We start from the raw sequence: 17,867 nt of genomic DNA, 5'->3' as shown, positions 1-17,867 counted from the left end.
TAACCTCTCTGTAACTGCAACTTCATCGGCAGAGATGTTTTCAGAAAAATTTTTGAAATATCTATTTTTACCTAAAGATAAAAGAAAAAGACATCCATAAGCAAAATAATTGAAGGTAAAAAGCAATATTTTCCCATGGTCAGACTGCAGCCTTCAGACTAGTTTATACTACTGACAGGATGGAGGAAAGGCAAGGAAAGAATGGTTGGGGTAGCTGAAGCTCAATAGAAAAACTGGCAGCCAGCTTGGGATAGTGACATTGTGTGGCAAGAGAAAGAAGTGAAATGCATCTCCAATGAAAAAGCCTAGAAACCAAAGGTCACTACTGAAAAGCTCTACCTAAGGCATTGTCCATGGCTCAAGATGTAATTCACATGGAAGTTTCCATCTATCAACTTCTCCTCTCCCCAGTGATGTGCAAAGCTACATTAAACCTTGGCTGTCTACAGAGCAATGTTAGCTATCAGGGAAAAAACAACTGCACAGCTCTGTTCCTGCACTGGGAGATGGAAAAGTACCATTTCTTCTCTAAAAAACATACAATTTTCAACATTACATCATCCAACTTTCCTCTGCATAAGCTGTCACTGCAGAAATCACTGGCAAATTAAACTGGGAAATGTTGTGCTAGTTCAATACCCAGGCAATTTATGGCTACTTTATTCTCATAAAGATCACAGTACTGTGAGACAGCTGCATTATTCATTATGTGTTTAATATTTTATTTCTCTAGGTAAAAGTATCTGTACATGCACAATTAAAATGTCTGACGTAGGCAGAGTTGATTTTAATACAAAGAATCAATTTTTTTTCGGAGACCTGCTTGACCTTAAAGCTCTATGGTTTAAATCAATGGAAGGAAAACAAGGCTGAGACTTATGTGGTGCAGTGCCTGGGTATTATTCATTTTACTTTGAATGACTACCAAAGAAGGCCTCTTTACTTGATCTTATCACATTAGTCATGGTAAATATAAGATAGTCTAAGTTATATAGAATTATTTTACACTCAACACACCTGGTCACAATGAAAATAAAAGAAAACACATTTTTTAAAATGGCAGAACAAGCCATTACTATTACTTCTTTGCCATTATTATAAAGTTTAGTAAATCCATGTGTTTTGTAATTACCTATTATGACTTCTAGGGAAAAAAAAAACATTATCTGCATGGCATCAGAGTTACAGGTATGAACACAATACAAATAGAGTAGGAAATAGTCACCATCTCATCACTCAGACCCCAGAGCAGCAACACTACTCCTAAATTAGTGATCCCCACACCTTTTTGCCTTCTCTTGCAGGGACAGATCACACCTATTGGCAACTGCATGCTCCCTAAAGAAAATCCAGTTTGTTTTTATTGTCCCAGAGAACTGTGTTTTTCAGCACACAGAGTTTCAGCAATGAAAAATCAATTTTCTGTGCAAGGGGAAAACAGTAGTTCAATGTGCAAACAGCTAGACTGGTACAAACACTTCAAGGCTGTCATCTCTGTCATTAACTGAGGTGTTCATCCTTTTACCCACTAATCTTTACAGAGAATGTAGTTAGGTTAAACTACAACTATTCTCCATACTCTCTCTTGAGTAAGGGTCTTTATAAGAATTATGGAGACAAGTCACACTCCAGGCATTCATCCTTAGGAGTTTCAACCTCCCTATGTACTCACATGAGAGAAGTTGCACCTTATAGCTCAGAACAAAGCTCTCTCTTGAGTAAGGGTCTTTATAAGAATTATGGAGACAAGTCACACTCCGGGCATTCATCCTTAGGAGTTTCAACCTCCCTATGTACTCACAGGAGAGAAGTTGCACCTTATAGCTCAGAACAAAGCTGTGATTGACCACACTTCAATCATTCCAAGATGTGTCTTTGAAGACTAAGGCTAATTCTGCGTTCAGGAATAAGTTAAGCTACAAAGAGTAGTGAAGCATCGTTCATGTGCTTAGTACCTTTTTTTTTCACCTGTATTTTTCCTTTACTTTTCCTGTGTCTCTGTCCTTTTCTAGTGACTGGCATTTTCTTTAGGCCGTGATTTGCTTCTCATTTACTCAACATGAGCAAGTTGCAGAACAGTAAATGGATCTTAAATAGTGTGTTTGAGAATTTCTTTGCAGCCTGAAGTTGGAAGTGTGTTTTCATCTAATAAAAGGCTAAATAAACCAAATAAACCAAAACAAAATGTAGTGGGTTTAGCTGAACCTTCTCTTTCATCACCCTTGCTCAAGCTGATGATGTTTCTCTCATGACATGATCAATATGTTAGTAGCAGCTCCTTGCTGGTACAAAAAAGCAATTCAAGGAAACCCAGCACACAGAGGAAGAGAGAATGGAACTGGGGGCAGATGACTGGAGAACCAGCTGGAGAAATCCCTGGGCCAACACTGGCAGACACATATGCCAGCTCAGCACCATATTGTGATTTTCCTCCCCTCCTTAAGATGTATCTGACATCTTCCCAGGAGTTTGCCCACTCAGACATGAAGGTACAAAGCAAGTGAGGACACAGTGGCTGAATACAGTGTCTGAAACATTTGAACACACAGTAAAAGTTCTGGATAATTTTTGTTGCACAGAATGGGACTAAAAAAAGACACTGGATTGTTATACCCTACTCTCAAAAAACAGGGAAAGACTCAGCACAAGAAATAAATACTTACATTATAAACTTGGAAGTTCCATGCTATAGATAACCTTGGAAAAATAAAGGAATAATTTAATCAAAGACGAAACTCTTGTGGGTGTTTCCAGCTTACAAGGCACCACTGCAGAGATACAATCCAAACATACATAAATACTTCCAGACAGGAAGGCCACCCTGGGACTAACTAAAAATGAGCTGTGTTAATGGCACAGGATGTTGACACTAGGCTTAAACTGAGAGAGCCCAGAAATAAGAAAAGACGAATGAATTTGCCTGTCAAGGGAGAAAGATACAGCTTATTCCCTTCTGCCAGTGTTTCCTCATTAGCACAGAACAGTGTGACTGGTCAAGCTCTTCCTTTCCAGTCCAGACCATAGTTGTACCTACCTCATCATTTCCAGATGGGAATGAACTGCAGTGTGACTGTAGCAAAGAACAAGGTATTCAGCACTACCAGAACAAGCTGCCAGCAAATCAGCTGTTAAATTTGCAAACTTGCTATTAGACCAGTATGACCAATGAGTTTTCTAGCTGGATGGGGGAATCACTAAAATGTAATTTCCTGCAGCACTGCTAAGTGGCACAATTAGCCTGAAGAATGGTGGCCAAGCATTATTAATATGTCACAGAGGCAATCTGTGACTGCTACACAAAAATATGGCCCCTAGGATAGCCATGAAAGAGCAGGCTGCCTTTCAGTGTCTGCAGAAGAAGACATGCGGGATATCCTCCACATGGCAGAAATGCAGGGTAAGCCAAGGTGTGAGAGCAGTTCTGGCAGATGACAGCAAGATGGTGCCCTCAAGATGCTGGGTGATCAGAGCTCAAGCAATAAGTCTTCTGCTTTCTCTCTGTGCAGCCCAAGCTTCCTGAAACACTTGATTATATTAACCACAGAGGAGTCATTAAGACTGGTCTGACAGTAACACAATCACAACTACTGAGAGAGTCAACAGCCTATTTTCAGGGAGGAGACCCTCTGGCTAGAAGGCTTCACAGTCCTGAAATTAGAGATCAAAGTTTTGAATATAAATTCCTATTTAGTATGAAAAAATTATATCTAGAACCTATCAAAAACACAACACCCTGTTTACCCTAGGACAAAATTATCACTTCCTGTGGCATTGAGAAGTCCCATCGTATTGAGAAAGGCAATGAGGCTCATCAGTGTATTTGACAGAGATTTCATAAGTACTGCTGACTTAAATCTCTTTTAAGACCAGTCAGGGTCTAGAGGTGAAGTGTAAACTGAACCAAGTGTCAAAGCTTCAGCAAGGACACTTGCAGGAGAAATAGAGCTGAGGTAGAGACAATCCAGGATTGTGACATTAAGTTACATTCAATTCTTTACAGATATTTTGAGAACCTCAAGGGGGTGGGTCTGTCTATCCATCAAACATCAGGTATCTGAGGACATGTGAAAGACTCCAGACAAGTCATCCAGGAAATGCTCAGACCAATGAGGCAAAAGGGCTCAAATAAAAATCAGTTATACCTCTGTACCTTTCACATAGCTTGGCAGACTCTGAGGGTGCTCAAGGCAGCTAGCACATGCCAGTGAACAGTGGGATTGGTCCAAGACCTGGCACCAGACATTTGTCTGAGTTAATGAAGAACTAAGCAAACCAGTAGTGCTATCATATTACTTTATGATTTATACTAGTGGAGAGCTCACTCATGAACTACCCAGTACTGAACCACTATGGCACAGAGGCCAGCCATGGCAGCCTTAGCCCAAAGCCACTAGCTCAGCACACATGATAGCAGTCCTGATGAAACAGAAAGCCTTATACAAGAAACTGAAACTTCTTGCTCATTGATGGCAGTAGAAGTACCAAGCAGCATAAACTTTCTACATTGCCACACCGTTAATTCTTGGAACAGAAGAAAAAGACTGAGCCTCTGCCAATAACTTATCATGCCTTGCTGAAGGCTAAAGGTAATCTGGGGAAATGGCAAAAATTAAGTGCTCTTATGGGTGCTCAAAAATTTTCACTGCATGCCTATGCAGATTGCAAGGGGCAAAATCTACATCCTGTATCTCCTTCCATCTGCTGAGAAATGAGGCCTCCCCTCAAGACCGGATTTTGTCTGAGGGGGACTTGAGCACTGCCCCAGCAGATTTATGGAATGACATCCTGAGATGAACAGCATCTCATGAGAAAGGACAAGGAAAAGCAAAGTAGTAAAGCAGTTTACCTGCCCTAGGGCATGAGATATGCTGGTATCATACAGTGCAAATTGAGGAACAGAGCAGAGGGGGGCTTCCTCAATCTGAGGAAAACCAGAGAGGCTCTGTTCACTTTCATTTGCAGAAGGCATGTAACACAGCAGGTGACTTCTTCACAGTCTAAGACCTGGCTTATGCAAATGCATTTTGATCCTTTGACTAGAAATATCATGTGTAAACAGAGCTGTTTTCCAATAGCCAACCTAAACTTCCCCTGACACACCTTCAGGTCATTCCCTTGTGTCCTATCACTGGTCACTGCAGAGTAGAGATCAGTGTCTGCCCCTCCTCTTCCCATCACAAGAAGTTGTTACTTCAATGAGGTTTTCCCCCAGTCTCCTCCAGGCTGAACAGAACAAGTGACCTCAGCCATTCCACATACATCTTCCTCTCAATGCTTTTCACCATCTTTGTTGCCCTCCTTTGGATGTTCTCTAATTCAGCCCCATGGAGGGCCAATGGGAGGCTGCCAACTCCATGCAATGCAGCAGAGAATCTTTAAGATGATAGACGGAATTTTACTATCTCAGAAAAGTGAACTAGAAGTGGTAGATTGTTAAGAACTTAGAGGAATTTGAAACCTAGCATTTTGTCTGGGTTTATCTGTGAAGCATTAGCCACCTCTGGCCTCAAAAAAGTAAACATTTAAAAAAAAAAAAAACCACCCATTCAGCAAAGACAAAAATGAAAATAGAAACCTGTAGCAACCTGCATACCACTAGAAGGGAGAAATAGATCTTATATAAAAAGTAGATTGAAGACTGATCAGTCTATGTATATCTCAGTGGATGGCACTGCAGCTATGCATCCAACACCTCTGCAAACAGCTAATTCAGGGGCACACTGTTATATGACTCACAAACAATGGTGATTTTCTTTTCCTTGCTGGGAAAGATGAGAACATTACTTCTACATAGACAAGACAAGGAATTTTGAAGTTATTAAAAGAAAAGTGAGCTTAATTTTTCCCCTGCTGTATTCTACTTCTGTAATTAGTCATTCTTAGTTCTCTCTGGTTCTTATTTTTTCTCCCCAGGTTTTTAGTAAAAGAAAAATCCTCCTTTCCTGCTTTTATATTTGCTAATGATTTATCAAAGACAATAGAAAGCATGTAACCTCTAAAATTCAGTCATGTATCTACCAGTTCTGGAGCCTGCAATCATAGTGTCAGAGAGAGCAAGAATAAACATTTTCATATTAAATATTAAAATTATTATTAGTATTACTATACTCATTGAAGTAAAGGTAAGAACAGATGTAGAATCCATTCACCACAGATTCTTTTCACCAGGTTACCTGTAATCATGAGAAATCACTGCCAGGCAACTTAGGAAACAGCACATGAAGAAACAACAGTAAAGGTGATGATTTGTCTTACACATCTACCTATGAAAATCTCCCATCTTCAAAGCTGAGAGGGGCAGACCCCCTTCCCAGAAACAGAGGGAAAATGCAAAGAAAAAGAAGGAAAGGTCCCTGCCAATTACTATGTATGTTTTAGTAAGAGACTTGTTTGGGAGCCTATTAATAGTTTTTCACTCTCAAAGAATCATTTTTCCTCAGCAGTCACACCATAAGAAATGTCACATTGTAACAGATGATGCAGCACTGCTGACATGCTATAATTTTCTCTGAATGCAGACATTTATGGTTTCATACTAACATACCTCATGCTGATGTTGTAATAATCTTGACCTGTAGTTTTTACAAGGAAAAAAGAAAGTATTAAATCACTGACAAGTGCCCACAAAAGCAAGTGTCCCTGTTTGCCAGAGAGGCTCTGCTCTTGTTAATGACACGTCCTGTTAGCCAGCTCAGTATCAAATGACATGTTTAAAATGTGAACTTGCCAGTGTTTTCCTGGAGGTCTCACTACCCAGAAGAATCATGTCATCACATGCAGCAAGCACCTTGCTGACAGGGAGGGGCAGCCCTGATTCAGGCTGATGCCATCAGTGTTGTGACCTTGGGCCAAGACAACAGAGGGCCAAATCAGCTCCAAATCGGGGAGAGCTGGAGTCTGCTGCTCTGCCCAGGGGATGAAGGGGTGGAGTGCAACCTTATTTCTGAGAAGCCATCTCAACCTGAAATGGTTCTGCTTCATGTCCCCTTGTCTTGCCCACAGGCTGCCTGTCCAGGGCTTGGGCAGAAACACAGAAAATAAAACTGGCTGTTCCCTCCTGCAGTCCTCAGTGACTGCCCAGGGTACCTCTGCCAGGAGGCAGCCCTGTCCTCCTGGCCCTCTGCCCCTGGCTTTGCTCAGTTCTGACTCACTGCATGGTCTCTGGGGCTACTTTGGCTTCCCGGGCAGCTCTGCCTCTTGGGAGCCTGATACCCTTTTGCCACCCAGCCTTATCTATCACTCAACAATTTTCCTTCTTTCAAAAAAAGTCTTTCATTTCACTTGTTCTCTGTCTCATTTCAGATCCCTTAAAATGTACATTCCTCCATTTCCTCTATCTTTGATCTTTTAATTAATCTGGTTGCCTTTGTTCAAGTGCAGTAAAATGTCTTTGCAGCACTATTTTTTGTGATGTATATTGCCTCGGTTATTTAATTCTCTAAAGCCTTCTGGAGACAGCTTATTTACAGGACATCATATAATTATAGGAAGGTTTTTAGATTGTGCTGGAAATGAAGCTGTCATTGGGAAAGTAGCTCTGAAATATGCTGTGGATTTAACTCACTGTTTCAAATCTTACATCCAGATACAAACAACACCTAAATGCCAAAACATGAATATAAATTTCATAGTAAAAGCAATTTACTCCCAAAAAGAACAAAAACATCCTCATATAATTGCCCTCAGTAAAAGTATCTATTAACTACATTTTAATATCAGAATTTGGAAAAAAAACATTTCTAGTAGGTGCTAAACTTTGTGTTATTCGCAAATATTTCAGTATGCTGAGTATTATTTAGGTATAATATTTAATGAAAGCAGATGCCTGCTTCTCCTTTAACAGCTGGGAAATAGCACTTCTGGGATGAGTATAACAGAGGACAAATCTGTTCTGAAGCCTTTGTGGCTCACTCCTCTCCTTATATGCAGGAAAATTCTTAGGTACACAACATATTTCTACCTTATACACAACATATCCATACACAACATATTTCTACCTCAGGCTGCTTGGTTTCCAGAGAAAACTGACCTTTCTTTAAATGAAAAAAATAAAAATATAAATATATATAATAAAAATTAAAATAAATGAAAAAAATAAAGAAGCATGCTAAATACCCCCTCCCCTGCAACCCAGCCAACAAATAAACAACTCACCCCAAAGCCAAACCAACAATAAACCAGCCTAGAGATAAAATTCATCTATTAAAAGTCTCTGTCCTACCCATGAGAAATTAATCAGAAAACAAAACCAAAGTGAATCTGCAGAACAAGGATTTTTCTGCTCCTCTCCTTCTGTGTATATACTCTTACACACCTTTGAAAAAAACCCATGTATATATATATTTATGTACCAAGTCATCAGTCATCATAAGTATTACTACAGCAGCAGTCATACTTCCTATCTCTACAAAATAGAGTCACAATGATATTCTACACCTAACATTAAAATTAATTAAAATTAACATTCCTGATTTAGGGAACACTGTGGCAAGAAGGAAGATCTGCCAGGCTCCAGTAAAATTTAGAACACTGCACAGTTACCTCAGGGTAATCTGTTTCAAAACAAAGTTGCAAAAATAATGACAAGGAAGGTAGAGCAACACTTCCAAACAAAACTGCAGAGCATCCCAGAGCTGAAGGTTACTCATAAGGTTATTAACTTGCATGGCCCTTGGCAAAGCAGACCTTTTCTAATGACATGGGTTCATTCAACATAGAACTTTTGAGCAACTGACTACAACAAAAGTAATTTCAAGGCTGAAAATTATGCAGTGTATAAATAAGTTGACATAAGCTAATAAAAATATATAGACCAAGATAAATCAGGTAGGGAAGTAGGGTTAAGAGACGTGCAAGATGGGTCTCTTGCCAAAATTAGGAGCCTTCCTACAAATGTAGGACTTGAAATCAGATAAAAAGCCACTCATTTTGTAGTAAGAAATCTGACAAAAAAGAATATTTTACATTACATACTTTCTTGAACACATATTTTTCTCTAGCACTATTGTATTTCCTTCTAAGAGAGTAAAAATTACTATTCCCAAGTCCTTTGCAACAAAGTTCAAATTTCCTTTTGAAAAATTCTGTTACCTCTAGGCTATGAAACACAATGAACTAATGGAGCCTTCTTCACTCATAAGTTGCTTCACAGAGTAAGATTCATTTTAATTTGAGTGGAGTGATTTTTGACTACATAATTACCACCTGGGATGCCTCTAGAATGATTTTGCTATACAGTTCTTAAAAATCTCAGTGCATTGCTTATCCAATTTTACACATGTTGTAAAACTTTTCTTCAGATTCACAATAGCAAGGCAGAGGTAATAGACGATACTGAGCCTATACAAAAGCTGAAGACAGATAAAAGATTCCAAGTGAACTAACCCTTTTGTTGTCAATACAGACCTTAATTAAAATGCCATCAGAGGTTCCTTGCAAGGAGTTTTATGTCATTTTCCACCTTATACCCTGGGAATCCATCCCTTTTCTTGTTTAAAGCACCATAAGCATTGCTAATAATTTTACTTAAATTTGTTCAGTTTTACTGAACTGTCACCAGCTTTTATTGGATCTTTTAGAAATTATCAGTGAAAATGTGACCACTCCATACCATGCAAGCACTTTGAAACATTGAGTGATATTTGGTCAAAAGACAGCAGATTGTTGTACAGTGCTGTAGTGACAGCAGGTGAGTGACTGCAGGTGCAGCCAAACTCTCACAGAGATGTTCCACTGTAACCTCTCAGGAAGACACAATTTCTGAGCCACAGCTGTTCTGCAAGGGATGTTTAAAAAGTAATACATAAGAAAGATCAAACTCATTATGTGAAATGAGGTTACATAGTAACTGGGATTCTTTTAAAGCACTACCTGGACACATGCACCTTAAAGAAGCCTCATACCTTGCAAACTTGACACATTAGCAGGTGTTAGAGTACTAATCCCAGCAGACACAAAGCATCACAAGGACCACAGGCATGAAAGCACACCTAGCTCAGAGCCTGACAGCTTGCCAGGATCCAAAAGGTCAGAGTCTAGTCTGACGTAAAGCTGCTCTGCAGCATCATAAAAGATACTCTGAGACCTTGTTTGTTTAACAGGAGCAGGTAATGCCTATAATGATATTAAAATGGTGCCCAAAATCTGGTGCTGTAATGGTGCCCCAACAGCACCAGGTGGGTGATGATTGTGTTGAGCTGTCTTGCTGTGGAGTTAAGCAGGTGACAGCTTTTCAGGGAAACACAAACCCTGCTTTGCCAGATAGAGCCAGAGCAGCACAGGAAACAGGGAGGAAAGGAGCTTGCAAGGTCACCCAGCCTCTCCTCTACCTTCTCTATTGAGAGACCAAACTCATGCAGCTACTTTAACCCACCCTAGAGACCTCCCAGGCCCCTGCCTGTTCCCAGGCACTCTCCTCTAGCATCTCACTCTCCTCACAATTAGAAAGTTTTCCTTCATGTCTGAAGCTCCTTTACTGCAGGTTAAGGTGTCTTCTCCTCGAGCTACTCACTGTGGACAGAGAGATCAGACTACTCCTTTCCTGTCTGCCACCACCTTTGGTGTAGCATTACAGAAAGGACAAACACACTCTCTCTCAGTCTCGACTCTGCCAGATGGAGCTCCTTGGCTGAATTCCTGCACACCTTGTTTTTCAGCTGCTCTCGCTGCTCTCTCCCAAAATTTCTTCCATTGGCTTTTCCACCTCCTCCTAGAAGGGAACTGCCTTAAACTAGGCAAAATACTACAACTGAGATCTTCTGTGTGCCAGCAACAGAAGGAGGATTTCTCCAGGTATCTTCCACACAGCTCTCCTCCTCCTACACCCCAGCATGTTGCCTGTTTGCAGCAGTACAACATTATTGGCTCATACTCAGTTTTTGTATCACTGTAACTCCCCCACCCCCAGATCTTTTTCCAGAAAGCAGCCACTTCTTGTTCCCCATCCTCCACACTTGCAGCTGATTTTTTTTTTGTACTTAAATGTGGTCATCCCAGATGAATAGTATCCAATATTTTTCCAGACAAATTTTTTAGTTTATCATGGCTATTTGGGTTTGACTCCTGCCCTTCAACATTCCTGCAGCATATATAACATGTTTGTATAATGTGTAAATATACTTAGAATTGAATAGATATAAAACTTATAATGGAATATCATATTACATATGCCATAGATTGTGATGTTCTATCAGTAATTGTATAGCACCAAACTCCAGGTGACCTCTGTGAAAAGTTCTGTGCTGCACAGCATTTCAGGACAACTGGCTTGACATCTGTTCTGTGCCTGTTCTTTTCCAGAACATTCTAGTACAATATTACACTTTGTAAGAGTTTCATGAGCATCAGGCTTTAGTAGTTTGCAAATGAGTGTCATAAAAGACTCTGTGAAAACTGCTACTGAGCCAAGAAATATGTCAACTATTATTTCTCCCATATCCAGTAAACATGATGTTCTCTCACATGAGAAAATCAGATGGCTTCCATGAAATTTCTTCTTGACATGATCTAAAGATTGCTGCTCATCTCCTTGATACCTTCTTGAGCTTACTTGCTCAGTAACTTTTCCTGTTTTTTCTTTTCAGGGATTAATCCCAAACTAACTAGTTAACAAATTCCAGGGTTCACTTTTTCTTCCTTCACAAAGGTGCTATTTATTTCCCCCTTCCCTTTTTTATTTTCCTTTACCACTATAACAGTCCTATACACTATCGATGGATCAATAATTCTTTAACATATTACGATCAAATTAGCGTGAACAGTAGAACAAGCAAGCCTCCTTGGCAGTATTGTGCTTTCCCTCTCATTACACTAACAGCTCTTTTTAAGCCCGTCTCTCTTTCTCTTCTTTCTGCCTTTGAAAGTGGCTTTCTCTGAGTTCCTAAAATGTACTCACTTTCTACTAGGACTCCACGCTTGGAAACAACTTTGTTTGAAATATCTAAAAGACATTTTAGCCTGGCTTAGAAGTGCTTTGCTCAGTCTTTACTTAATTTACATACAAATCTGACCTATAGCCCTTACCTTGGAAGTGCCAGAATATTGAGACTCTGGAATTTTACAGAGGTGTTTCCTTTGAATATTGAATTGCCCTCCAATGTAACCTTACTTTGTGAGCACCAGAATTTGGTATGTGGGGGAGGGAAGAGTTTAGAAATTATATTTGTTCTGTTAGAGAATACAGCAACATTGTGCTGCTGAGGTGAATTGGGACAGGCTGAAGGGCCTCACTTCTGTTGAAACAAGATCTCAAAAAACTGCAATTTCCCAAATTATTTTCTATTTTTTTCATGAGGCTCTAACTGCTGAATTAGACATAAATTTGCAAATTATTTAAATCAACATAAAACTACATATGCTGTCATTTAGTTTTGGGCAAATAAATTCTGAAATGTTTGCTTTTTGCCTCTTATTCCTCTCTCAAACCACAATTTTATAACTTTTCCTTTGCCTATGAATTAATCCTGATTTTTAAGGTTTGGTGTTTTAGCAAAGCATGAATAGTTTTTCATCAAAGCAGCAAAGACATACCAACCTGTCAAAAAGCATTTGTTACAAACCAAAAATTTGCTGCAAAGAAAAGATTCTCAAAAAGAATTCAACAGAATTTATCTTAAGATCTTGTTAATATGAGCAAAACAACATTTCTAAAATGGTATAAAAAAAACCTAAACATTTTAGCAGATGCTTCAGAGAGGCAAAAATATCTGTCAGAAAAAATCGGAGGGATTTTTTTATGTAATCTGCCCTCTTCCTTCACCGTCACTTTGCTGCTGCCACTCACATATCAAATAACAAAAAGCCCAACTGCTCACAGATGCACAGATGAGTTTTGCCCAGAGAAACAGCTGTTCAGTGCCATCTCTGACACTCATCTGAAGCTTTTCAAGGCACCAGGCTAGCACTGTTCTTTCGCTCCTAACAGAAGAGATAGGAGCTGTAAGAGGCACGGTTTGGGTTTTTTTACATAAAGAATAGGGGGCTTAAGTAACTGTATGAGAGTGAGGAAGGTAAACATGGAAACATCAGGGTTATCAGTAGAGAACAAAAAGCACTAATCCCAGGTTTGACCTGAATTTTCCTAATGTTGGATTAGCTTAGATATTTTGCATTAATCTTTTCCACCAAACATTTTCATTCTATGATCTGAAAGTGCCTGGTTTTGCATAGCTTCTATCCTCATTACTTATATTAGCTTAAAATTATACATATCTATTGCCAAAAAGATAATGGTCTTCTCTATTTATCTATTTTACTTCTCACTAACTAAATTGGATTCTGCTTGCCTTCTGAAATGTTATATGTAACCTTCTATTTATCTACAGCCAAGCTGCCTGAGGGAATAAATTCTTGTTCCTCCCAGGAAGATATATGTGCTCCCTGCAGTACATGGCCCATGTAATGAAAAAAAATTACTACTATAATTACAAGGTTTCAGGACTTTGTCAAAACCCTATAAATGTTTTCTTTGGCCATTCACAATGAATAATTTAATAATTTCTGAGTATTTCCAATTATTTCCTTGGAACAGCTTATAGAAGAACAAACTCTTTTGTGTCAATTCATAGAAAATAATACAGAAAATATTCTTTCAGGAGATGTATACTTGGCTGATACTCAGCCCTGTTGTCAAAAGTCTTCATGAATGAATTGCAGTATAGCCAGTATATTATGAACCTTGTATGCCTTATATTGATCATGGATAACTCCTTGGTGTGGGAGTTTGGGGGAGCCAAACTGAAGGTGAATGGGAAAAAAAGAATGAATGAGTAGATGAATCATTTGCCAGACAAGAAAGAAACAACAGACTTACAGTTTAACAGCAGTGATAGTTTAACAGTTTAACCTTTGTGATAGGCTAAGAATATAGCATTTAATTATTCACATTTCTTTAAAGAAAAAAAAAATAAAGATTTGAATTAAAATGATATATATGGTAATGGAAATTGGAGATTCTGAGAGATAATGCTATTTTTCAACAGTTACACTTGCACAAAGAAATCTGGGGTTTTTTTAAAGCAGAGAAATAAAAGATGTGCAAAAGTGCCTGAATTTTCTTTATAAGTTTAAGCAATCAGAGAAAGAAATGGAAGGACCAGCTAGCAGAGGGTGTAAGAGAAACATCATCAGTGCCAAGCTTTCCTTGGCTTCTCTCCCCTATAACCTTTGGCCTTTGTCTGCAAGCACTGTTCTCCCTTGTGTTACTCACCAAAGCAAGTTGTAAATTTTAGAAGGGAAAAACCAAAAGGGCAGTCAGGAAGCCCTTACTGAAAAAAAAAAAAAAAAAAAAAAGGCGAGGTAGGTCCCTACTGCTGTAGTTAAGGGAGCAGAGGGACAACACAGTGGTGAAATACCTCTCTTTCCACTGTGTTTCAGCATACTTGCATACTTCACGGATCAGAATTTGATTTGCTATTGAGTAGAGGTGAGAAGGAGCTCTGCTGAATTATGGTGCCACTGCTTTAAGTTCCAAAGAAATAACTATAATAATGCTCTAAATAAATATTAAAATTTATTTCAGTTTCCAGCTGATTCAAGTTGCTACTGGTTTTCCTCAATCCTGCCACAAATACATGATCTACTCAGAGTATACAGTAGGGTCACCTGGCATTCAAAAATACTGTACTGAAAAGAATATAAGCAGTATCAAAATCTAATAATCTCTTACGCATTAAGAAAAACTTATCTTTTCCAGTAGTTGCTGCTAAGTTACTCATAATAACATCATTTTAAGTACCTCCATGATTGCTATCTAGATGTCTTCCCAGCTGGGAGAACTTCTGCACTGAGTATTATATTCAATATTAACAATAGCACAGTATTCTTAGTGTTTATTTGTAGATTGCCTGCAATTTTTACTGCAACCCTTTCTCTTTTTATCCAAATTTCCTATTATTTTGGGGTTTTCTTCTGAGTCCAACATCCAGATAAAGTAAATTGCTATAAGACCATAGAGTTGAGAAGGTATTTTGGAGCAGTACAGAATAACAAAAACATAGGGAAGGGTTGAAACCCAATCTACAACCCATGGTTCTATCGATAGGAGAAGCAGCTGATGCACTGACCTTGTCCTGGGGGACACCTGGGAACAGTCCTGTGGCACCTGGGAACAGCCCTGTTTCTGCCTTCACTAGCGGGACAACTACTTGAGTCACAGTCCACTTGCTGACAGCAGCTGCCACACTTGGACCCTCAAAGCCACGACCTGAAAGTAGTTTGTTGTTAACATATAGGAGGACTTTCAGAAAGTAGTACTAATAGCATTTGCTACAGAGGGACAAAGAAATTCCATTTTCTGTCTGTTCCAACTACTGCTGATTTTGTCTCCAGTTTCTGGAGATCTGCTTTGGGCATCAGGTCAGCTCACTCAAATATGAGCGAGCAAGGACAAAGGACATAATGAATATTTGGTACAAAATACAGCAGGCATTTTCCAACTGGCCTAGGCCTCCAGCACCTTGCAGCAGGAACAGCCAAAGAGAAAAAACATTTGTATTTTTGGTTTTTCTGCTTCTTAATTTACAGCCTGGTTTGTTGAGTAAACCCAGCACATTCAAAGCTCATTTCTATAAGCAAACAGATACAAAACTGGGAGAAGCAGCTGACTCCCTCGAGGGCAGGGAGGCCCTGCAGAGAGACCTCAACAATTTAGGGGGCTGGGCATCACCAACTATATGAAGTTCAACAAGGGGAAGTGCTGTATTCTGCAACTGGGATAGGACAGACAGACTGGCTGTACAGACAGACTGGGGAACGAGACACTGGAAAGCAGTGCCAAGGAAACAGACCTTGGGGTCCTGGTTGATGGCAAGCTGAACATGAGCCCTGGGAGCCAGGAGGGCCAGCCCTGTCCTGGGGACATCAGGCACAGCATCACCAGCTGGGCAAGGGAGGAGATTGTTCCCTCTGGTTGGCCTCACCTCTAGTGCTGTGTGCAGCTTTGGGTGTCACAATAGAAAAAATATGAAGAGAACATCCAAATGATGGCAAGGAAGATGGTGAACCTTGAGGGGAAGATGTATGAGAAGCAGCTGAGGTCACTTGCTCTGTTCAGCCTGGAGAGGAGAAGACTGAGAGCATACTCTGCAGCTTCCTCAAGAGCGGAAGAGAAAAGGCTGGCACTATTCTTCATGGTGACCAGTGACAGGACTTGAGGGAATGACCTGAAGTCGTGTCAGGGGAGGTTTAGGTTGGGTATTAGATAAAGTTTCTTCACCCAGAGAGCGTTTGGGCACTGGAACAGCTCCCCAGGGCAGTGGTCACAGCACCAGCCTGACAGAGTTCAGAAAGGGTTTGAACAATATTTTCAGGCACACCGTATGATATCCTGACCTAGGGGATGGTCCTGTGCAGGGCCAAGAGTTGACTTCAATGATCCTTTTGGGTCCCTTCCAACTTAGCATATTCTGTGTTTCTGTGAACATGGATCTGCTACACCAACCCCTGAAACTGACACCAAGGTTGCAAAGCAAATGAAAAAATACTTCCAGAATAATTCCTTATCTGTGAGAGGAATTGCTGCTGCTCTCCCAATACATGCTGCAAACTAGACAGGTAGGTATTAGCCCTACCTTGCTATTTGCACTGAAGACAATGGTCCATTTCCCCTAAGACCCCATGACCCTCTAGTCTCATGGACTTTCCACATACATTCATAAGTCAAATTTTTCTTTCTTAGAAACTGACTCTCAGCTTAAAACCTACAAGTCTGATAAGGCCCTGGGTAACCTGTTCCAGCATATTAATTCGCCACAGGAACGTTACCTTCATACATAGAGCAGGACAGACCAATGACCACAGCAAAAGAGGCACCATAACAAAAAGCAGAAACTCAGAATTTCCATTCACAGTGGCAGGCAGCAAGGATTCTGTACATTATCTCCCATCACATTAATCTTTTAAATAGGCTTGGTCTTGCAGACTCATAGACACATCAGTAATCATGGCTAACAAAAAAGCAAAGAAAATAGTCACATGTAGAGGAAATTGCAAGCTCAAGCCCATTATTTACCAAAGTACACAGCTGGTAACAAAATCAGTCATTTTTACACTCATGAAGAAGGCCCTTAAGCACCAGGCCTGCTGATATTAATTTTTATTTTTTTTTAGTTTCCATGGACTCAGTTTATTTCTTTGAATTGCTTAGCTTTTGAGACTAATTAAATAATAAAGATGTTTTGTTTGCAAAATTGCAGCATGTTGCTCCCACACAATGCAAAGAACCAGATGGGTATTTGTTTGGTTGCTAAAGTCAGTAGTTGTTTTTTTGTCTTGCTTTTGCTTAAGAAACTGTTAATATTTAGGACACAGTTTTTTCAGCCTAAATTTGCATGAGTACTTATTTTCAGACTATAAGCTAGGTTTTTGGTACCCTCATTACAGAGTTAACCTCTCTCTTGCAGGAGTCTGTGGATAACTCTTAGTGCTTGTCTCCTTTGGGAATAAGATAATTTACTTAATTTCCAAAGACACAGACCTGAGAGCATTCTTTTTCTAAAATGTTGTCTTAATCAAACAAAAAAAAAGACACATCTGATGTTTTCTAAGGCATTTACCAAAATAGACATTTATCCACTTTGACCTATAGATTTTAGAGTGCATTGAGAGAAAAACCCTGTGATGTGATGGTGATCCCTTTGCTGGAAGTACAAATGAACATGAATACTTTCAAATCAGTATTTGGCAGCTGGCATTTTTTGACCAAAGAGTCATAAAAAATTCTTACTCCTGAGAAAAGATGGGAGTATTTCACTGACAACATAATACTTATGTAATGTGAACATAAGAATATATGAATAGGTGAGATACCTTGTGGGCTTTCTAATAACTTATGGTAATCGCATTTTTAAAAAGAGACCAAAGAATTACTT

The 17,867-nt window shown here is 39.5% G+C and overlaps 1 protein-coding gene across 5 annotated transcripts in view; it reads right to left on the bottom strand.

The window, feature by feature from the left end:
- Window positions 1-17,867, bottom strand: part of ANO4 (anoctamin 4) — a 171,855-nt gene that overhangs the window by 131,609 nt on the left and 22,379 nt on the right. The gene's annotated exons all lie outside the window — the stretch shown is intronic.

The sequence above is a fragment of the Lonchura striata genome, chromosome 5 (genome assembly GCF_046129695.1).
Source record: "Lonchura striata isolate bLonStr1 chromosome 5, bLonStr1.mat, whole genome shotgun sequence".
Lineage (NCBI taxonomy): Eukaryota > Metazoa > Chordata > Aves > Passeriformes > Estrildidae > Lonchura > Lonchura striata.
This window is presented reverse-complemented; position numbering and strand designations above follow the sequence as displayed.